Genomic DNA, 23,973 nt, shown 5'->3' with positions numbered 1-23,973 from the left:
TCGGGGAAGCTGAATACATTACATATGTGTTGTCCATCTATTATGTTTCTTTGGAAAATTTTCTGTTCAGATCCTCTGCCCCTTTTTCAGTGAGACTGCTGTGGATATTTTTTGTTTGTTTTTTACTCAGTTGTATGAGTTCTTCATATATTTTGGGTATTAACTCATCAGTTATATGATTTAAAAATATTTTCTCCAGTTCAGTAGGTTGCCATTTCATCTTATTGATGGTTTCCTTTGCTGTGCAGAAGCTTTTTATTTTGATATAGTCCTGTTGTTTATTTTTGCTTTCTATTTTTTTGCCTTTGTTTTAGAGGTGAGATCCAAAAAAATCACTTGAAAATTTTTTTAATATGAACTGTTTACTCATTTGGGCTATTGAAAAACTTGAAACATATCTTAACTATAAGCACGTATTAGATCCATTGAGTAAAAGGCTTTTATGATGTTTCAAGATATATCAAAAGATCTTTAGCCATGAAGGACTAATTCCTCTCAGGAATACAGTGTAGGAAACATTTAAAATACATTACTTATTACTATTTAGTTATTATACTAGAGGAGCACTTCAAACTGAAGAAATTCAAAAACAAATGCCCATGAGTGCAGGAGAGTTGTAAATAACAATAATCAATAAGCACATTTTATCTATTCGGTGAGAGTCTTCGTTACTATTACTTTCCATAGACTTTTAGTCTTTTTATCACAGGATGATAGGTATTCCCGGAACTGACCGACTTCAAGGAAATTCAGATGATTTCCTAGATGTTTTACGCTATAATTACTCAAATATGCATAACTATAGGTGATGATCTGTACAAAGTAAACAGGTCAGTATTCAGGGCATCAGTTGTATGTATGCCTCTCTTCTTAATCCCCACATATGTCCAACATTGTCATCAGTGCTCCTTCTGGCTAACTTCACTGCTCTCTAAAAGTCTATCTAAACTTGTTGCTCGGCATGTTTGGGGAGCTCATCAACTACCCTCCAAAATAACTCAAGATCCAAGAACCAATAATGTTACCAGCTTGGCCTGACATGTTTACTGATTTTTTAGAAGTTCACTGTCTTTCCTTTTCCCCTTGTTTTCCTGCTTCTATCTCCTGCGAACTTCGCACACCTGCTGCATCGGTAGCTTCTCCGTTCCACACCAACTCTCTCCTACCTTCAACTCTTTCATTTCAAGCATTTAAAGTTTTGTTTATACTTCAAATTTTCCTAAAATTATCACAAAAAGCTTTAAAGGAATTAATTCAGTAATTCTTGGCAGATAAAAGGTTCTTGCCTGAATTTAAACACCATGTCAAAGCTGATTTTCTTCACACGATTTGGATAAACAAACGGGTTACATTTTTACCACAACGCAGACCTATTTTTAGAGTCAAGTACCAAGATCACTTCAACAGAGAGGGATGCACCCACTTTATGTAGAAATGTGGTGGTTTTGTGGCCTAGACAAGTTTTCATTCAAATGACTAACCTTCTTATGTAAGTTGGCCATGGATGACCTAAACTGCCCCTTGCAATTTAATCTGAATCTTGTGATCCACACTGGGCAAGAAGATATTGATAGGCTCTGTCCATAAAAACTAGAATATGGAAAATGGTATTATAGCAGGAAACCCAGGTTTCCTGACAAAATGTAAATCTGCCACCAGCACTGAATTTAATAAAACCTGAATTATCTTCCCTGTGTCAACCTGAGTAATTATCTTACAGTCTCCCTTAAAGTTCTCCCATTCTCCAACTTGAGCTTTGCTCCTAGTTTCTTCATGCTATTGTGAAACAAGACAATGTCTCATAAAGCATGTTGGGGACCCTGAATTACTCCTCTCCAGTGTAGGATGAAATAGGAAGCAGTACTTCCACATTTTAGTTTTTCTGTCTGTCTAAATTATGAGGTTGATTAGCCATGTCATACATTTTATAGTTTCACAATTTTTCCTAGTATCTATGGTCTGCATTAAAAGGAAAAAAACAAGAAGTCAGAATAAGTGGGATTTTTTGTTCGTTTTTAGCATTTCTGGATTAAGGTTTAAAGGGCATTTTAAGTAACACTCTAAATCAGATATTTTTAAAATCTTATAAATTTATTCATTCTACTGTGTCCTCATTTCCATAGCTAAATGAAGGTTTAATAGTACACTTGTAAAGCCTGTTTACTGAGACTATATTAAACTCAGGACAAACTCACATTATTGCCTTATTTCACTTTACCAAGTCTATCAATCCCTCCCTCCCTCCCACTCTCCCTCACTCCCACCCTCTTTTTCTCTGGCTCTCTTGACATACTTCTAATTTCTGACTTTCAATTGCATTTAGTATCTAAAATTCACTACTGAATAGGGTAATAACTTTAGAATTACAAATAAGAATCTTAACAGCAAAACTGGAAGGAAATTTTAGATTTGCTCTGTCTATGGGGTCGCACAGAGTCGAACACGACTGAAGTGACTTAGCAGCAGCAGCAGCAGTCCAATTCCTGTTAGGATACCAATGATATCAGATGCTACCCTTACTACAAAAATTGAATAATTTTAGAAACATTAAAAAGAATCAGCAGTTACACAATGAACCCCATTGGAAAGTACTTCTTTGAGACTAGATATTATCATGTAGACTAAAAATTTCCAAAATCTTCGATCTCATGATTCCTTACACTTTGAAAATTGAGGACTTCAAAGAGTTTTTTGTTTATTTGTTTATGTGGGCTATATTTATCAATATTTACCACACTAGAAATTAAAACTAAGAAATTTTTAAAATATCTATTCATTTAACAACAAGAACAAACCTACTGCGTGTTAACATAAATAACACATTTTTTATGAAATGCAACTATTTCCCAAAACAAAATAATTAGTGAGAGGAGTGACAATATTTGAAGTTTTGCAAGTCTCTTTCAAATCTGTATATAGAAGACACCTGGGTTCTTATATTTGTTGTGATATTTAATCTCATGCTTTATGTTGTTTTGGTTTAAGTATAAGTGAAAATCTAAACACACAGATAAACAGTTGGAAAAGGGAAAAAATATTTCAAGTAAGTGTGGGTCATCTTTTCTAATACTATACCAAAAACTAAGAAGCAGCTGCTCCTTAAAAGTAAAATGTGGTACTTGATACCACTTCAAAAAACTTTTCATACTTTGTTAAGTTAAAAATCACTGGTCTACTTTGCCCTTTGAATGGATCCTTTTACCCAAATGCCATGAGCTCAGAAGGTAAAGAATCCACCTGCAATGTGGGAGACCTGGGTTCGATCCCCGGGTTTAGAAGATCCCCTGGAGGGGGGCATGGCAACCCACTTCAGTATTCTTGGATTTTCTTCCGGAAAGAGGAGTCTGGTGGGCTACAGTCCATGAAGTCACAAAGAGCCGGATACAACTGAGAGGCCAAGCACACATGACTTAGGGACACTGTGCATTGATCATTTAGAAAAAAGTGGTTCATTTAGCTTTGCAGTGCAGATCTTTGAAACACTGACACTCTTCATTATATAATATCAAAAAAATCACATTCATTAATCTTCAGAAAGTCTTGATCGTCAGAAACATCTTCAAGTACTGGAAAGCTGTCAAGCTCCAGGTGGCAGATTCAGGTTTTCCAAAACACTGATCTTTGTTTTTTATCTTAAATTTTACCATCATCAATAAATAATTTTTCCCCCCTTAAGAGACAGGTTTGTATCTTTTTTTTCTCCCCTAGAAAATGACTGACAAATAACCAAGACTGAATAACTTTAGTTTATCTTTCAGTTGTCCTTTCAAGTAAAAGTGGTGTTCCATGAAAAACAAATGGTAAGTCTAGCTCCCAGATCACTTTCCACTAATACTCTCCCTGGTGATAACTGTCATAGTTCAGAATGTAACTTAAGTGTACTTCCCTTCTCATCATACAGAATGTTAAAAAAACATAAACTCCAAAGGTTAATATATAATAAAATTAAAGACTGTCACTGAGTTCTCAAGGATATCCTTAAGGAAAACTGGCTTTCCCCCACTATGTGTGGCAGAGAAGACTGCATGACTGCCGGCATAGCTTGGTGCCACAGGCCTGACTCCTGCAACCGCATCAACAGTTCTGCTTGTAACTCCTCTCGTATCAGTGTAAATGCCAACATAGTACAAACAAACAAACAAAAATAATTTTAACCTCGCAGATCAAGGGAACCCTCGGGTTCTAGGGTCCCACAGACCATACTTAAAAAACTGCTTACATAATAGGAACGCAATGAAAGATTCTAAGAAAATTTGGCAATAGTTTGTAAGATGAAGTGGGGAAAAGACCAGAGTTCTTATACAATGAGTGGGATTGATTAATGTAATGGCCAGGGCGTGGGATGATTAGGGTCACAGACTGGTGACAGTGGAAAAAGAAAGAAAGGGACTATGTGAGTCAAATTTTGAAACAGAAATCAACAAGGCTGGTAACTCTCTAGCTGCTTGTGGGGAAAGAATAGCACAAAAGAGCTGAGAGAATAAATAGCAATTAATATAAATACAGATTTATAAATACTCATAAGACAGGTTATATAACTGTAATCCTGCCTTTGTTTCAGCAGAAAAGTTTAAGACAAAGATTTTTCCAAAAAAGGCATACAGAAAATCCAAAAGGGAAACTTTTAAACTTGAATTTAATTTGAAGGATTCACTGCAATCCATTATGTCCACATCATTTCAAAACAGCATTGAAAATACCATTATATTCTGTCAACCTGTAAACCCAGAAGTCAAACTCTGGGCCTCTTCAAATGCTAATATAAATTTAGTAACTACTTGGCAAAGAAACAACAACAACTAAAAAACTTGTGTGTGTAACCCTTCCTTGTACCTTTTCCTCTTACTAGAGAAGGAAGCAAAACAGCCTATCGCATCATTTGATGAAAAAGAGGAACCAAAATGATATGACAGAGCTGGAAATTCCATTAGGCTTATCTATAAATACCCACAAAGTAATTTTTCTTTTAGAGGGTAAGCATCTTGTCTCTTCCAGACTTTGGGAGCATCTCAGAAAGACTTTAAGAGTAGGAGAGTAAATGAAGGAATCTGATAGGAAGCAGAAAGAGGGATAAAGGAGAATGGAAAAGAACAAGTCTATAATCCAAATATGGAGAATACAAAATAAAAAACTGCTTGAGAAATTTTATTTTTGTCTATCATAGCTCCTCAGAAGTTCATCTGAGTTGTTTCTAACTTACATTCATTTACTAAATACAATGTTTTTCAAAATTCTAATATTCTAAATTAAATGCAACTGGTAAAACTTTAAACCTATTTAAAGTTTTGACCATCCAAAATAAGCTTTACAGAGAACTCTATAAAGAGAAATGTCCAGTTAAAACAACCCTAATGTTTCATTCACTCTCAATAGTTTTTCATTAATTCTCAGAATTAAGTCTCAGAATTGGAGTGAACACTTTCTTATAGAAGCAAAAAAAAAATCTAAATAACTTTAAAACAGAGCTATTTGTTTAAACTAGCTAAGAACATGTCAATTTCACTAAAAAGACAAAGGGCTATTTTTCGCTTCACCAAAGTGTCCAGAACAGTTTTAGCAGAAGTTCAAGTTTAAATATCATTTATATTAATAGGTCAACTCCAATCCCAAAGAAAGGCAATGCAAAAGAATGCTCAAACTACCACACAATTGCACCCATCTCACACATTAGTAAAGTAATGCTCAAAATTCTCCAAGCCAGGCTTCAGCAATATGTGAACTGTGAACTTCCAGATGTTCAAGCTGGTTTTAGAAAAGGCAGAGGAACCAGAGATCAAATTGCCAACATTTGCTGGATCATCAAAAAAGCAAGAGAGTTCCAGAAAAATATCTATTTCTGCTTTATTGACTATGCCAAAGCCTTTGACTGTGTGGATCACAATAAACTGTGGAAAATTCTTCAAGAGATGGGAATACCAGACCACCTCACCTGCCTCTTGAGAAACCTGTATGCAGGTCAGGAAGCAACAGTTAGAACTGGACATGGAACAACAGAATGGTTCCAAATAGGAAAAGGAGTACGTCAAGGCTGTATATTGTCACCCTGCCTATTTAACTTACATGCAGAGTACATCATGAGAAACGCTGGGCTGGATGAAGCACAAGCTGGAATTGAGATGGCCGGGAGAAATATCAGTAACCTCAGATATGCAGATGACACCACCCTTATAGCAGAAAGTGAAGAAGAACTAAAGAGCCTCTTGATGATAGGGAAAGAGGAGAGTGAAAAAGTTGGCTTAAAGCTCAACATTGAGAAAATTAAGATCATGGCATCGGTCCCATCACTTCGTGGCAAATAGATGAGGAAACAGTGGAAACAGTAGCTGACTAAAATCACAGCAGATGGTGACTGCAGCCATGAAATTAAGAGATGCCTACTCTGGAAGGAAAGTTATGACCAATCTAGACAACATATTAAAAAGCAGAGACATTACTTTGTCAACAAAGGTCTGTCCAGTCAAGGCTATATGGTTTTTCCAGTGGTCATGCATGGATATGAGAGTTGGACTATAAAGAAAGCTGAGCACTGAAGAATTGATGCTTTTGAACTGTGGTGTTGGAGAAGAGTCTTGAGAATCCCTTGGATTGCAAGGAGATCCAACCAGTTCATCCTAAAGGACATCAGTCCTGGGTGTTCATTGGAAGGATTGATGTTGAAGCTGAAACTCCAATACTTTGGTCACCTAATGTGAAGAGCTGACTCATTTGAAAAGACCCTGATGCTAGGAAAGATTGAGGGCAGGAGGAGAAGGGGACGGCAGAGGATGAGATGGTTGGATGGGATCACTGACTCAATGGGCATGAGTTTGGGTAAACTCCGGGAATTGATGATGGACAGGGAGGCCTGGTGTGCTGCGGTTCATAGGGTCGCAAAGAGTTGGACATGACTGAGTGATTGAACTGAACTGAACATGCTGTATTTTTTAAAGACCGTTCTTTATTTTTCTGATAAATAATTAAATAAATAATTAAATCGTTGCCCTGCCATAAAACTTTTAAAAATGTGGTGTGTGCTTGGCTATCTTCTACAGGCAGTTTCTGCTACAACAGAAAAAAATGTTAGAGATGTCATGTGGAGATGTAACTGTAGCAGCTGCTCAGTAGCAGCCCACTAGATATTAGAGCTAAATGACCAAATTATTTCACAAACGTGTTAATGCTGTCTGCTGGAGACCTAGTGAAGCTGCCATCCATCACCGCCAACAATATACTTTGTGACTGTGCTTCACTCTTAAAGGATGGAAAGGAAACACAAAATCTAACAGGACACTAAAATGAAACCTAATTTTATTTTATCCCCCTGTTACCTTTCCACCCTCCATATTCTGTCAAAATGTCAGAAAATATCCTGTTTCCAGAAGAAACAGACAAAAATGTTCTTAGATTGATAACCATCCAAACACTAAAATGGCTGTCTGTGAATTCTGCTTTGTCCTGACATACTATGAATCTTTAAGCTGGCAAGTTGAATTACAGTGCATATGGATCAATGGCCCCAGTAGATTTAAGTATGGTCACACTCACCTTAGTGAATAATATAGACACTTTTGATAAAATATGTTTAAAGTAAAAAATTAGGACATAAATGTTTACCTTTATGGAAATACAAGTCTTACCATAATTTCCCTATAAGGCCATAACTATTTGTTGGAATGAATTTACATTGTCTTTTAACCTAAGCTAACTATTTTATTTTCCTTCTCAATGAGGAAGGCTTAATTTTCATGCTACTTGATCACTTGTGTCTAGTCAGGAAATCCCCTATGATCACTGTCACCTTTTTAAAAAGAGAGGACAAGTAAGAGATAATAAAGGATTCTGGTGGCTTATTTCCTTTGAGTTTCAAGGGCTTCCCTGGTGGCTGAGTGGTAAAGAATCCGGCAGCAAATGCAAGAGACCCAAATTCGATCCCTGGGTCAGGAAAATCCCCTGGAGAAGGAAATGGCAACCCACTCCAGTATTCTTGCCTGGGAAATCTCACAGATAGAGGGGCCTGGTGGGCTACAGTCCATGGGGTCACAAACGAGTCAGACACGACTGAGCGACTAATCAATAGCACAGTTTGCAAACAGGCTCTTTGCTGTCTCCTCAGTCTCAGCAGCATCAGGGCATAAGCATGGGTGATTCTAACTCTGCTCCATCACAGTTATTTGATAACAAGTTCCCTGAAGGCATGACTGACAACTTTCTCGATCAAGGCAACACTTTTCTTTATAGAAGAACTAATTTTAGTTTGGGAAACAATTCCTATGATGGGTCCACCTTGTTTCTCTCTTCCACATCATTAGTACACAGTTTGCACTGTACCTGATCACACATGCCATGAAGCAGTAGGCAGAGCAGATCATTTCATTTTCCTTCACTTTTTACATATGCATTAAAAGAACTAAGTTCCATAACTGCCATATTGGACCAAGCACTGCAAAAGGAACTATATGGCCTGGGTAACCGAATGGAATGCTATAAATGATGCCACGATAAGGTGACAAATGGTAGTCAATCACGGCTTGTTCTTCAATCCTAATAGGCCACTCACATCCACAGTTTTCAGAAAAACAGAAAATACTCAAAATAATTCATTTGTATACTCATCCTTAGAAGGGGAAAAAAAAAAAAAAAAAGGTCTATATGCAAGTCTTCTTAAATAGTCAAGCACTGTGCAAATTTAAGAGAAGTGTAAGAAAATAGTAGCCTGGCTCTTAAAACATAACCATGTTGTTGTAGAAATAATTAAAATTCAAGATCTTTTTTATACCTCATGTTCCTGTTACTGGTAGAAAAATGAACTAGACTAAGAATTAATCTCAAACATTATGTACTACTCATCCTTCTTGCTATATTTAGTACCTCTTCCTATATTAATCTATCCCCACGCTTGCCTGTTTTTGAATTGAATCTCATCGCTTTCCTTTAGGGGCAGCTGCTGTGGGGAAAGAATCAGAGCTTTTAAAAGAATGTGATTCTTAGAGGAGAAAGGAAACAAAAAGAGTAGTTTACCACTATTGAGAGATCAGTTTCTGGGTTTTTCACAATTGGTTATACAGCCAATGCAGTGTCAGTATCTCACTCTCTAGGGGAGCAGAAGAAGACAGGCTGAATTAAAAAATAAAACTTGCCAAGACATTGGTAGCATTTAAAACATGTTAATAGCTCTACCTCTCTCCACAGTATCAAATGGAATAGAACATAGACCTAAATATGCATCTTTTCTGAATTGTGACCTGATTGAACCACACATCACTGAGCTTACAGTGAAAACTATCAAGAAGATAATATCATAGGCCTCCCTAAAGAATCCCATCAGTCACTCACTGCTAAATCAACAACCTGATTCAGTCAGCAAGGTCCTGACACAACTCTGCCGACTTATGTGAGAAGCAAAAAACCTTTCCTTTTATCAAAAAACCAATGACCGCAAATGAGTAAGAGGGAGCAAACAACTACAATATGACCATAAAGCAGTAAAATGAAGCGTTTAGCACTTTTTCTTCAATACAATCAACAGAAATAGAACACATATTCCTCTTATCTAAATTTAATCTGTTTCTGAAAGTGTGTTGGATGGCAAATTTTCACATACTGGGGACTATATTCTAAGTAGAAACGGAACAATTCAATTCAAGCCCATCTAAAAGTACCAATTAATTTCCCCAGATATTAAGCATTATGTAAGCCACATACGCAACCCATCAAAAATTTCTAAAAACTTTCTAAATTAAGAATAAACATACAAAATCACTTAATATTTAATTAAGCTATTAGTGAATACATTTCTCCATATATTTGGTATTGGATAAAAGTTACACTTTCCTTTTTTACTGTAAATGTGCTAAGGTAAAAAAACAATTATTTGTTTACAAAAGTAAAAAGAAAAAACAATTATCTGAATGCAAATATTAACTATGAGATTATAAAAACTAATATCATTTTCATTTTATTTTTTCTTGCAAATAGGTAAAAATAATTGTATATTGCATCAGAACATGTGCATAGTCAAATTTATATTTTTAAACTTCTTGTCTTTTGCCTCTGAGCCTTTATCATTTCCATCTTTTCTCCCAACATAAGAGCTTTTCTAGGCTCACCTACTTTTCACAGGCTTTTCCATTATCTTAAAAGATATTTAGATAAAATGAAACCCTTAAATAACATCATCATGAAACACAATCCTGTTGTGAAAACAACTGATTCAAGGACAATAGTTTACTCCATATTCCTTCACTCAGATTAAGGTGCAACTTAATGTTTTTGGCCAGAACACACACATAAGTTTCTTTCAATGATATTTCAATGTGAATAGTCAATTTTAGGTTAAAAATTTCCAAGAGATTGCAGCAAATATTTAAATGGTGAGAGTTCAAGATATCGAGGGATACATTCACATTATAGATAGTAGAGAAAAAAATGAATATAGGGAAGCAAGTAATGATGAAAATCAAGTGGGAGAAGAAATTAAAAAAAATAAAGGTCAACAGGATAAGAGATGCATAGAAGAGGAAGAGGGATATCCTTTGGGAAACAAATCAGAGTTGAAAGATATCTTAAAGGTCAGTAAAAATAATTCTTAAATTCATAGACTAATAAAATGAGGATCAGAGAGAGAAAATTACTTGTTCAAAGTGACACATTTAGCACAGCTGTCTCAGAATTTAGTCTGACGTATAAACTAGGATTTTTTTCTAGGACATCATAAAGCTTCTCCTTGTTTTTGTTTCATTTGGTTTTGGTTGTAATTGAGTAAGCATTTATATACTATGTATAAAGCACTATACTCTATACTACAGATTTAACAGTGCACAAGACAGACCAAGCCACTGAACTCAGGGAATTTAAATTTAGTTGAGGGGACAAATATTGTACAATTAGCATATGGTTAACAATTAAGATAAACAATATTTAAAAAAGCAGTATAGGGTGCCGTGAGAGTACAGAATGAGAGCTACGGACTTAGTCTGGGGCATTACAGCAGCTGAGAGCATGGTTAGTTTGGAGTCTGTGTTGGAAGGGAGTCTAAGTATTAACATTTCAGGCAAATGAAACCATAGGCCCCAAAACCCTTGAGGAATAAAGTGGCTCTGCTCCTCCGACAATCTGAAAGAGGCCCCTAAGGCAGATACATGGGGAGCAAGAAGGTAAGTACAGAATTAGGGGGTTGCTGAAATAGCAGCTCAGCTGGTAAAGAATCTGCCTGCAATGCAGGAGACCCTGGTTCAATTCTTGTGTCAGGAAGATCTGCTGGAGAAGGGACAAACTGCTACCCACTCCAGCATTCTTGGGCTTTTCCTTGTGGCTCAGCTGGGAAAGAATCCTCCTGCAATCTGGGAGACCTGGGTTAAATCCCTGGGTTGGGAAGATCCCCTGGTGAAGGGAACAGCTACCCATTCCAGTATTCTGGCCTGAAAAATTCGATGGACTGCACAGTCCATAGGGTCGCAAAGAGTCGGACATGACTGAGCAACTTTCACTTCACTTCACTTCAAGATCACTCAGAGACCTATACACCAAGTTAAGGATGTTGATCTTGATCCAAGGAACGAAAGGAAGCCCCTGGAAGGAAGGCTATAATAGGTTAAGTGACACCACTGACTCCATTTGTGTGAAGAGGTGAATGGGGATTTCATTTACTTAGATTAAGAATTCTGAAAGATAAGGTTTGAGGGAGAAGCTGATAAATTTAGTTTAGTTTACATACAATTAAAAAAAAAAAATCAGTCGAAAGCTTGATTTGCCTGTCTAAACCCAAAACATCTAACTTTGGTCTACAAAAGAACCTGGAGTTTCTTCTAAAGGTCCACAAGTGCGTTATGCAAATTTCATTTCAAGAAATATATAGAAGCCACTGGGATAAAATGGCAGACTGAACACATATAATTTCAGTCCTCAAAACCCCACAAAACTACAGTAAAGATAAATTTATGTTTATATGTGGAGACAGCAATAATAATCCACAATGATAGAGAAAACAGAGGAGAATAAGTGAAATTTTAGAAGCTATAAAGAATACATTCAAGTTGTAACTGCCTTAATCAGGCCTGAGAAAACTGAATCCTGAGATAAGGCTGAGAAAAGGTAAGAAACTATCCAATTTATACCACAGAATCCTCAGAAAGTTCAGGGATAGGCCAGCACTAGGTGTCTCTCAATGGGGAGAAGAGATGGTCTAAAATAAGAACTAAATAAAATTGATTTAACAATCAGAGTTCCCATAAACACAGAAAGCAAACTTATGGCTACCAAAGGAGAAAGATGAGGGTGGGGGAGGGGATAAATTAGGAAACTGGGAGTAACATATACACATGACTATATATAAATGAGATAAACAACAAGGACCTACTGTTTAGCATAGGGAACCATGCTCAATATTTTCTAATAACCTATATAGGAAAAGAATCTGGAAAAGAATATATTTTATATATGTGAGATATATATATATATGTATTTACAATCACTTTCCTATATACCTGAAACTAGAACAGCATTGTAAATCACTTCAACTTTAAAAAAATCAGAGTCCTAAGATTCTTTCTCTGATTTTTTTATCAGTAACTATCCCTACATTCCCCTTGCCTGGAAGGGTAAAATAAAGCATGGACTAAAGGATGACAGTCACAGTTGAGAAAAGCATCCTGAAAACATACAAGGAATGCTAAGAAATGCTTCCTTCAAAGTTCTCTTCACCTGGTCCATTTGTCTCTCATAACTGGCAGACAGACTTCTACTTTCCAGGCAGACAATTACAAAAGCACTCTTTGGGAATCAGATCAGCTCAAGAGAAAAGAATCAGAGATACTAACCAAAGGAGCTCTCCCAACCAAGAGCCCACCCAGATCACCTAACAGTAAAGCCCTCAGTGGACAAGGCCCAACCTCATACTCAGATCTTCCAGGAAATTTTCTCATATCCCATTCTTAATCTGGAGCAGACAAACAAAGATTACCAGAGATCAGAGGAAAGCTGTTGACATGAGAAAACAGAGATCAAAACAGAAAAAAGACAACTTGAAGGAGACATAAGTGATGGAGGAGGAAAAAAAACCGAACAGCCATCCTAACCTCAAAGAGATATGAGAAGAAAATGGCATCCATGAAACAAAAACAGGATAATTTTCATAAAAAGCAACATTCATACAGCTAAAACAGCTTTCATATATTAAAAAAAAAACATAGGAAAAAATGTAAAACAAAACTCAGTAATACAAGTGGAAGATTAAGTTCAGAAAATAGTCCCAGAAAGTAGAACAAAAAGACAAAGAAATGGAAAAGAAAAAGGAATATTGAATAGTGGTTTTAAAATATATGTAAGTATGATGGCAAATAGATGGGAAAAAAGTGGAAACAGTGGCTGACTTCATTTTTTTGGGCTCCAAAATCACTGCAGATGGTGATTGCAGCCATTAAATTAAAAGACACTTACTCATCGGAAGGAAAGTTATGACTAACCTAGATAGCATATTAAAAAGCAGAGACATTACTTTGTCAAAAAAGGTCCATCTAGTCAAGGCTATGGTTTTTCCAGTAGTCATGTATGGATGTGAGAGTTGGACTATAAAGAAAGCTGAGCACTGAAGAATTGATGCTTTTGAACTGTGGTGCTGGAGAAGACTCTTGAGAGTCCCTTGAACTGCAAGAAAATCCAACCAGTCCATCCTAAGGTAGATCAGTCCTCGGTGTTCATTGGAAGGACTGATGTTGAAGCTGAAACTCCAATACTTTGGCCACCTGATGGGAAGGGCTGACTGATTAGAAAAGACCCTGATGCTGGGAAAGATTGAGGGTGGGAGGAGAAGGGGACGACAGAGGATGAGATGGTTGGATGGGATCACTGACTCAATGGGCATGAGTTTGGGTAAACTCCGGGAATTGGTGACAGACAGGGAGGCCTAACGTGCTGTGGTTCATGGGGTCGCAAAGAGTCAGACACAACTGAGTGACTGAACTGAACTCAAGTATGATAAAGAAGTTGGGATGATTGTATATGGCAGCTAAATCCTCATCTGCCATTACAGAAAATCAATAAAAAGCTCTAAAACTAATGAATAGGGAAACAGTAGTACACACATAATGCTTAGAAATAAAAGAGATGTAAATGCCAGAATTGGAGAAGGAAATGGCAGCCCACTCCAGTACTCTTGCCTGGAGAATCCTATGGACAGAGAAGCCTGGCAGGCTACAGTCCATGGGGTTGCAAGATTCGGACACGACTTACTGACTAAACCACCACCACCACCAAATGCCAGAATAAAAAGCTAGTAGAGTCAGAAGTTTATGCCTCAGATAAAAGGGACAGAGGTGAGAAAAGCCAGTAGATTTCATTAAGAAAGGAGCAGACAACCCAAGTGAAAAATGGGCAAAAGACATGACTGCTGCTCCTGCTGCTAAATCACTTCAGTCGTGTCCGACTCTGTGCGACCCCATACACGGCAGCCCATCAGGCTCCCCCGTCCCTGGGATTCTCCAGGCAAGAACACTGGAGTGGTTGCCATTTCCTTCTCCAGTGCATGAAAGTGAAAAGTGAAAGTGAAGTCGCTCAGTCGTGTCTGACTCTTAGCAACCCCATGGACCACAGCCTACCAGGCTCCTCCGTCCATGGGGTTTTCCAGGCAAGAGTACTGGAGTGGGAGGCCATTGTCTTCTCTGAAAAGACATGACCACAACTTCTTAAAGAAGAGCCTCAAAATGTCAACTTAACATGTAAAAAGTTACCCAGCTTTATTAACCATCAGGGAGTGCAAATTAAAACCACAGTGAGATACTACTATATACACACCAGAATAGCTATAATGAAAACATAACTGTTGGTAGGATGTAAAGTTACCACAGGAGGGAGTGTGAATTGGTACAACCACTTTGGAAAACTGACAATATTTACTAAAACAGAACATAAAAACATCTAGAAATTCTATTCCCAGATATATAACCAACAGACATGTGGACACATATTCACCAAAGACATGTGTAAGAATGCACGTGACAGCACTATTTGTAAAAGTAAAAACTAGAAAGAATCCAAAATGTCCACAAATAGAATGGATATATTGTGATAATTTTTTAAAAAATGGAATATTATATACCAATGAGAAAGAACAACTACATGTAACACCATATATAAAGCTTACAAATACTGAGCAAGAGAATACAGACACAAAAGATGTATAACAGCTTATAGGAAGTTCAGAAATGTAAACCTCACCTACAATATTAAAGTCAGCATCCTAGTTACTCTCTGGATATACAATAACGGAAAAAGGACAGACGCAAACTCCTGGAACACTAACAATGTCCTCTTTCTTCAGCAGTTACTCAGGTGTGTAGCCTTTATGCAAATTCACCAAACTATACATTAAGCTATAGGACTGTGCACTTCTGTGTACATTATATTCCAGTAAAAATTATCTTTAAAAATATTCTCGTTCTTCTGTTTGTAAGTTGTGCGACCTTAGACAAATCACTCAACCTCAACCTAAGCAAACCTCAATTTCTTTATCTTTAAAGTAAGGATGATAGAATCAGTCTTTGATTGATAGATCAGTCTGATCTATTGACTGATAGATCAGTCAATCTTTAAGGAAAGATTTTTGTGAGTTTCAAATGAGGTAACACACATCAAGGGCTTCACAAAGTGCCTCACACCTGCTAAGCACACAATGAAACTTTGTTAGTATTATTGTTAATCACTTAGGCATTAAAAAGGTGGAGGAAATTACTATATAGTCCCATTTTAAACAAATCTAACTGATATGAAATATAAATTTAGCTGTGTGTAGAAATATTTTTTAAAAATAGATTAAAAATAGAAGGTAGCTCCAAACAGTATTTGAAACTATGTTAAGTCTATTTATATTTTCATATGAGTATGTGTGAGTGCAAGAATTATTATAAAATACAAAGGCAAGTAGTAGAAAAAGTCTAAAGGAGCTGCAAATAGATGCCTGCATGGTATAGAAACCAACTGCAGCAATGGGCATGGAAGCTAAGTTGCTCTTTTGATTTCAGTCCTTATAGTACACACTTGTAACTATGTCCATCTACTACTTTGATTTAAAATAAAAAAATTAACTCTAAAAAATTAATTTTAAAAAAGATTAAATTTTAAAATAATTTTGTTCAACTAAAAAATATGTAGCTAGGTATACCAAAGTATAAAATGATTGAAGACAAGTTCTAAACTTAGGTTGATCAGTATCAAGCTGATGGACAAGAAACAAAACACATCAATACATCCATAATTTAACTTCTCTATTATGGTACAGAGTGTGGGTGGCACAGAAATGCTAACTTTGAGTCCACAGATGCTTAACTTTCTCTATTAATAGAGAACCACCTGTTACTAGGGAACCACCTATTTTTAACTAGTTCAAGTCTACTTAAAGACCCTAGAAATCAAAAATGAAATGCTGGCTATAAGGCTTTAAATGCATTTGCATGTATAAGTGTGTGTGTGTGCGTGTGTGTGTGTGTGTGTGTGTGTGTGTGTGTGTGTAAATATATAGCATTTAGAATATTGAGTTGAAACTTAACACTTTTCATATGACTCTCTAAGGTTTTAATTTCCCCTGAAGATAAAGATAAAGTTCAAGCTGGTTTTAGAAAAGGCAGAGGAACCAGAGATCAAATTGCCAACATTTGCTGGATCATCAAAAAAGCAAGAGAGTTCCAGAAAAACATCTATTTCTGCTTTATTGACTATGCCAAAGCCTTCGACTGTGTGGATCACAATAAACTGTGGAAAATTCTTCAAGAGATGGGAATACCAGACCACCTCACCTGCCTCTTGAGAAACCTGTATGCAGGTCAGGAAGCAACAGTTAGAACTGAACATGGAACACCAGACTGGTTCCAAATAGGAAAAGGAGTACATCAAGGCTGTATATTGTCACCCTGCCTATTTAACTTATATGCAGAGTACATCATGAGAAATGCTGGGCTGGAGGAAGCACAAGCTGGAATCAAGATAGCCAGGAAAAATATCAATAACCTCAGATATGCAGATGACACCACCCTTATGGCAGAAAGTGAAGAACTAAAGAGCTTCTTGATGGAAGTAAAAGAGGAGAGTGAAAAAGTTGGCTTAAAGCTCAACATTCAGAAAACTAAGATCATGGCATCTGGTCTCATCACTTCATGGCAAATAGATGAGGAAACAGTGGAAACAGTGGCTGACTTTACTTTTCTGGGCTCCAAAATCACTGCAGATGGTGATTGCAGCCATGAAATTAAAAGACGCTTACTCCTTGGAAGGAAAGTTATGACTAACCTAGACAGCATATTAAAAAGCAGAGATATTACTTTGCCAACAAAGGTCCGTCTATTCAAGGCTATGGTTTTTCCAGTAGTCATGCATGGATGTGACAGTTGGACTATAAAGAAAGCTGAGCACTGAAAAATTGATGCTTTTGAACTGTGGTGCTTGAGAAGACTTGAGAGTCCGTTTCACTGCAAGGAGATCCAACCAGTCCATCCTGAAGGAGATCAGTCCTGGGTGTTCATTGGTAGGACTGATTTTGAAGCTGAAACTCTAATACTTTGGCCACCTGATGCGAAGGGCTGACTCATTGGAAAAGACCCTGATGCTGGGAAAGATTGAAGGCAGGAGGAGAAGGGGACAACAGAGGATGAGATGGTTGGATGGCATCACTGACTCAACGGACATGGGTTTGGGTGGACTCCGGGAGTTGGTGATGGACAGGGAGGCCTGGCGTGCTGCGGTTCATGGGGTCGCTAAGAGTCAGACACGACTGAGCGACTGAACTGAACTGAAGATAAGGAATACAGTAGTTCAACATACAGGAAAGTGATACTGTTGGTGCACTGGCACATGCTGACCTCGGCTAGGATTCTTATGTAGAGCTGCTTCTCAAAACTCAACCATGATTTCAGGACATATGAACTGTTTACAAAGGTCTTAGAGAAGAGACTACCAAAGCCAGAAATCTGGCAGTGAGGCTCAGCATCATGACAAGACCATGTTCCCAACTCAGGTTATTTGATTAAGTTAGCACACTAGAATAAGCAGAGAACAAATTCTCAATTTCTGGTTCAAAGAAGAAATTCTGGCTCAATAACAATTAGCTCTTTTTAAATCCCACAGACAGAGGAGCCAGGTGGGCTACACTCCATGGGGTCGCAAAAGAGTCGGACATGACTCAGCGACTAAACAACAGCAGCAACATTATCACTGTTATTGAGAGGCATAGAGGTTGAGTGGCTAAGAGCACAGACTCTGAGTAAGCCTGACTGATAAGAAATCCCATGGCTTACCAGCTGTGAGATTCTAGTGAACATACCTCACCTCTGAGGCCCTCAGTTTTCTCATTTTTAAAATGGGAATAATATGGTAACCTCACACAGATGTGGTGAGGATTAAGAAAGAAATGTTAAGCATGTAGACAGTGTCTGGCATATTTTAAGACTCCAGTAAATGTTAGCTCTTGTTTTTTTCTTTTTATATCACATGTCTGAAACAATGGATTTGTTTCATAATCCAATTCAAAACAATTGTTGCTAAAAATATTGAAGTAAAATGAGGGGGAAAGACAATTTCAACTGTGAATGATTTTCAAGATTATAGGATATATATAAATAAATTTTTGGAATTTATCCAAATAAATATTTGGAAACATTCTGGAGGAAAAACCAAACTACACAGGTTTGCTCTAACAAAAGGAAACTTCCATCTGTTATCACCCAACACGTTTGGGCAGATCATTGTGTCATGAATCTATACATCATTCTTGATGCAAACTTTACAAAGGAAGAGCCAATAAACCTATAGCCACTTGGCTAGAAACAATTACAAAGAAGTGAATTTAAGAGAAGAAACAAGCCCTTTTTTTTTTTTTAAAGACTGGTTTGGTCAATTTGATGCAGATCACTTGAGTCAATCTACCAACTATGTCCCAGATTGAAAGAGAGAGAGACTGAGAGAAAGAGAGAGAGAGGAAAAAAATATAATATTTTTAATGGCGCTGTTTTAATCTAACCAATTAGTTCAAACACTCAGCTCTACAAGCCTCTTACCACTGCACAGCTGATGGCTAACCCTGAGAAGAGCAATTACTCCTCATCTGTTTCTCTATATGTTTCAATTAGTACAAAAACATGTATGTACTTCTCCAAAGCGACTGCAAGAACGTAAAACAAAGAGAAATTTAGCAGGTGATATTCTTTTTTGAAAAAGTTGAATCCAAACTCATAAGATTCAGGGATGGATAGTAAAGCTGTCATCAGTTCTTAGAATTAAAGCCCGAGAGAAAACGTTGTCTCTCTCTTCAGGTGCTTTTCCAAAACTATCTAGACTCCTCTGTAGGGCCACCAACAAGAGATCCATTGTGTGGATCTGTAAATTGTGTGACGTCATTGAAACACAAGCACCAATTGGTATCACAAACAGTCTGTGTTTCCAAGGATACCAGGAACTTTAAATACCCTGCAGTTATACAGAGCCCAGGAGCACGACCTTCACAACAATACCAGGAGCCTGCCCACTTTCTTTTTAGTCACTGTTTCCAGCAGAGAAAAGGCACTGATTTTGCCCCAATAATTATTCCAAATAATATTCTCAAGAACATTCCTCAATCATTTACTATTCATTTTTATATTCTCAACATAATGACAACAAAAAAGAGGATTAAGAATTTCCATAGCCCTATTAATAGAGAGATTCTCAAAAGGCCAGCCTACAGTATCTTTAATGAAACCACATTACAGATTTTTAAAATACAGTGCACATAGACACGTCTGATTGATCCCTACAGTAATGTTCCTCTGTGTTAAGGAATACTCTTTCAGTAACAGAAAAATCACTTCTTCCTTGTGTGCCTTTCCTGGAAAAGTTGTTTTCCCTTACTTAACATTAGCCTTAAGCTCACACATATGATTTTAGTATATAAAATTACTTATTCTAACTAGAGTAACTACTGCAACATAGAAACACTGGCTAAGTGTGAGGTGATTCTAATTAACTATATTATTGCTAAAAGTCAAACAAGTTTATAATCTTTTATAAAGGACTCTTTAAAAAGGTGGTCATTTAGGGATGAATTGTTATAAAAGGTCTATACCTAAGCTCTACTCTAACATCTATCTATTCAGAGTGAGACCTAAAAATGTATATTATCCTTACATCAATTTTGTGAAATGTTTCCCATTAATCACATGTGCCATTGAGATTCTGAACAGTTCCAGAGTTATTTTTCTATTTAGAGGATAAATATTTTAAGCAAGTATTTCTCTAAATGCAGTCTAGAAGCAGACAAAGAAAACGGAACTCACAGAGACCACCATTAGAGAGTTCCCGAGAGCTGTCTAACTAGAATGGCAGCAGTGGGGAGTCCCAAGCTTACAGCTTCAAATGGAAAGCCACATCATGTGGTTTTTCTCCATTATACTACCTCACATTTGGACCGTTACAATGCCGAGATAAAGGCAAAGAAAGAGACTTTCTGTTTAGCCATTTTTGTATTTTTTTCTTAAAAAATAACATCACTGATGATAAACGCTTTTCAGTGAAGGTTGTATTAGATGCTTACTTATCTCATTCAAGTTATTAAGTAATGAGTTTATTTTAGGGAGCTTATACATTGCTTGGTACTTTTGAAGATGTATATTACAGTGTTTTAATCCTTAGAAAATTCAGAATCTTGGTGAAGAAAATAATTATTTACACCAGTGATTTCTTTAACCATTCTTAAAACTCTTTTTAGTAAAAGTAATATGAAGAATGACGTATGTAAAGGGTCAACTACATGATCCTCAAAATACAGAAGAGAGATATAAAATCTAATTTTTTTTTTAACTTTAGAAAGCCATTGTGAGCTTTATGTAAGTCCCTTAGGGCAGGAGTTCCCAACCTCTGGGATCTAGTGCCTGATGACCTGAGATAGAGCTGATGTAATAATGGAAATAAAGTGCACAATAAATGCACTTGAATCATCCTGCCCGCCTCACCCATGGAAAAACTGTCTTCCATGAAACAGGTCCCTGGTACCAAAAAAGGTAGGAACTGCTGCCCTAAAGCCTCCAAAAGTAACAAATTCACCTAGTTATCAGTGCTCACACTGCAATTAACGAGGAAGGGTACAGAAAGGTATCCGTTAAATTTAGAAAGGCACTGGCACAATCTGGAAACCAAAGAAAGTTTAAAGTACAATTCTCAATGGCAATAATTACATCAGAGAACCAGATCATAGGTTCTGTGCCTTCCAACCATAAAACTGAATTTTGTGAAGGCATACATTTTTATCAAGTCAAGGTTTACATGTAGGTGCGTTTCTTTATCTGTGGACCATGATCATAAGATGTCATAAACACATCTTGCCTATAATAAATCACAAATAATTCCATCAAAACGGGCATCTACTAAAAGTAATTCTTTACATGGAAACATCTTATCTTATTGTAAAAGGATCTAATTTCATCGATTAAAAACCAGTTTCACTGTTATTAACTATGCTTTCAAAATGTCAAATCTAGTCAAGAGTTTGAGATGAGTAGCTAAGAAGCTACTCAATAACTCCTATAATTTCATACTTTCCACTATATCCAAGTAAGAAAACAGGAAGAGTGGGGAAAAAAAGGCCAGAAGCCTGAAACAGCAGGCAGGGCAAATGGAAGAAGCAATGTCCACTGAAGCACACAGCAAAGAAAGAAATGCCAGGATGTTATTTCTAGAGGTTAAGCAGACTGCATCCTTCTCTAGCACGGCAGACCAAAAACCAACATGCATGTTTTCATTAACTATGCCAAGAACAAGCACATGAAGATTATCTGGATCAAGAAGTGAAGCACATGAACCTATACAATCTCTAGAGGTTTACTATGTAGTTACTCCCTCAGTCCTACAATAACTTAGATAAACAAGAGGGCATACATATTAATGTCCTGGTGGCACAGAACTGAGTGTAATGGACACACAGTCAGGATCCAAAATTATGATAACTGAAAAACTGTGCTAAATTTAATAAGCTATAATTTACTGGTAACATAATGTTTGCATTTTTTGGTGTCCTTTATCAGTCTTTGAGAATGATTTTTAACATAGTATTTATAGTACCATATTGTTGTTATTGTTGTTAATCACTAAGTCGTGAGTCGCGTCTGACTCTTTTGCAATCCCATGCACTGTAGCCTGCCAAGCTCCTCTGTCCATGGGATTTCCCAGGTAAGAATACTGGAGACGGTTGCCATTTCCTTCTCCAGAGGAACCTTCCCAAGGGATCGAACCTGTGTCTGCTGGGTAACAGGTGGACTCTTTATCATTGATCCATCTGGGAAGCCTCACTGTACCATATCTCAAGTTGTAACATTGTACCAAAATTCAAGTGAATTTCCCGATGCTGAAAATATAGGTTCATGCTAATCTTCCTGTTTTGTAGATAATTTCACAACAAATATCACAGCCAAAGTTTGTATGTATCTCTGTTTCTTAGAATAAGCTGTAAGAAATGTAATAATTCAATCAAAAGTTTACAGGTTTTAAGATTCTCATACACATTTGTCAAACAATCCATCAGAAAAATGTATGTACAAATTTATACTCTGCAATGTAGAAGATGAAGACATCCATTTTGACACATCTTGAGGAAAATGCATGTCATTTAAATCTATCAATTTTAAAGGCTAGAAAAATGTATGATCTTAAATAATTGATTGAGTACTGCTTTAAGTAAATCATTGTGCTAGACGTTAGTGAGAAAAGTACAGAGTCAATTGTGACAGACACTCAAATATTAGCAATACAATGTGATACACACAAAGAAGAAATAGGTGCTGTGGGTAAAGAGAAGAGGGAATAATTATTAAATTTAACAGTTATAGGTATCCAGAAATGGAACAGAGGATAGTATATTCTTATCAATGATTTAGGATAGAGAGGACAACAACTTGACTTCAAACTTCTTATAAATGATGGTATGTATGACTATTAGGAAACTAGGTCCAAAGTATACTAGATGCCTTTTGTATGTGATCATTTTTAAAATTTTAGAAAGCCACTGTCAGCTAAACAAAGAAGTTTTAAAGTTGTACTTGCATACCTTAAACAAGTACTGATATATTTTTAAATCATACATATAAATGCAAACCCACTGTCCAACCTTTTGATACAGAGCCAAACCTTCTTTTAGAATGTTAAGTCTCTTGATCCATAGTTCTGCGCAGTGCTTTTACACAAACCACACACATTATAAACCAACTATGGCTTACAGTTATTTGATTTTTTTTCTTTAATGAAAACTTGAAGACACCAATGAAATAACTGGAACACAGAGTCCCTCCAAAATTTTTCCCCAGTTTTTTTTTACAGTTGATTCATCAGATTAAGAGCAATTATTTGTAACAACCTCCCTTTATTTCGTCTTTCCAAAATATGAAAATTAAATTTAACAGAAACAACTTTTTGCATTCATATTTCATCAATTTACAAAGCATTAAAATTTAACGTGATTACAATAATAAGAATAAACTAGTGGGTTTGCGAGGAAGCATCATTGGCTCTTGGTAAACTTCCAACTTCACTGAAATGTATGGAAGTGAGTGCATGTTGGAGAGCAGTCCTATAGCTCCAAATGTCCAGTGCATCCTGAATGACAGTCAGAAGGTTTCACAGAAGGAATGCGTGAAACCCTTCACTTTTTTTATAAAATGCTCCAGCTCTTTCAGCAAGGCTACTTATTTAGGCTATAGAAAGACTTCTGAGTTGTGGGAAAAATAAAGCAAAATCATCTTATTTGAAAGCTAACTTATTCTTTCTTCTCTGGAAGATTCTAAAAAAAAAAAAAAAGGTTTCGTGTAAACCAGTAATCATTTATAAAATCTGACAACAAAAGTCAAGTGTTAAACAAAATTTAAAATCCTAATAGTCAAAATATTGAAATATAATTCTAATTAACTTAATTAAAAATAAGATTTAGAAAAAGGATCCTATAGAATCTACCATTACATTTCTCCTTTCCCTAAAACTAAAACGGAAACCTCT

The 23,973-nt window shown here is 36.6% G+C and overlaps 1 protein-coding gene across 4 annotated transcripts in view; it reads right to left on the bottom strand.

The window, feature by feature from the left end:
• RASAL2 (RAS protein activator like 2) overlaps positions 1-23,973 on the bottom strand; it is a 383,912-nt gene that overhangs the window by 188,787 nt on the left and 171,152 nt on the right. The window lies entirely within an intron of this gene.

The sequence above is a fragment of the Dama dama genome, chromosome 14 (genome assembly GCF_033118175.1).
Source record: "Dama dama isolate Ldn47 chromosome 14, ASM3311817v1, whole genome shotgun sequence".
NCBI lineage: Eukaryota > Metazoa > Chordata > Mammalia > Artiodactyla > Cervidae > Dama > Dama dama.
The sequence above is the reverse complement of the archived record's forward strand: the minus strand, read 5'-3'. Positions and strand labels throughout refer to the sequence as shown.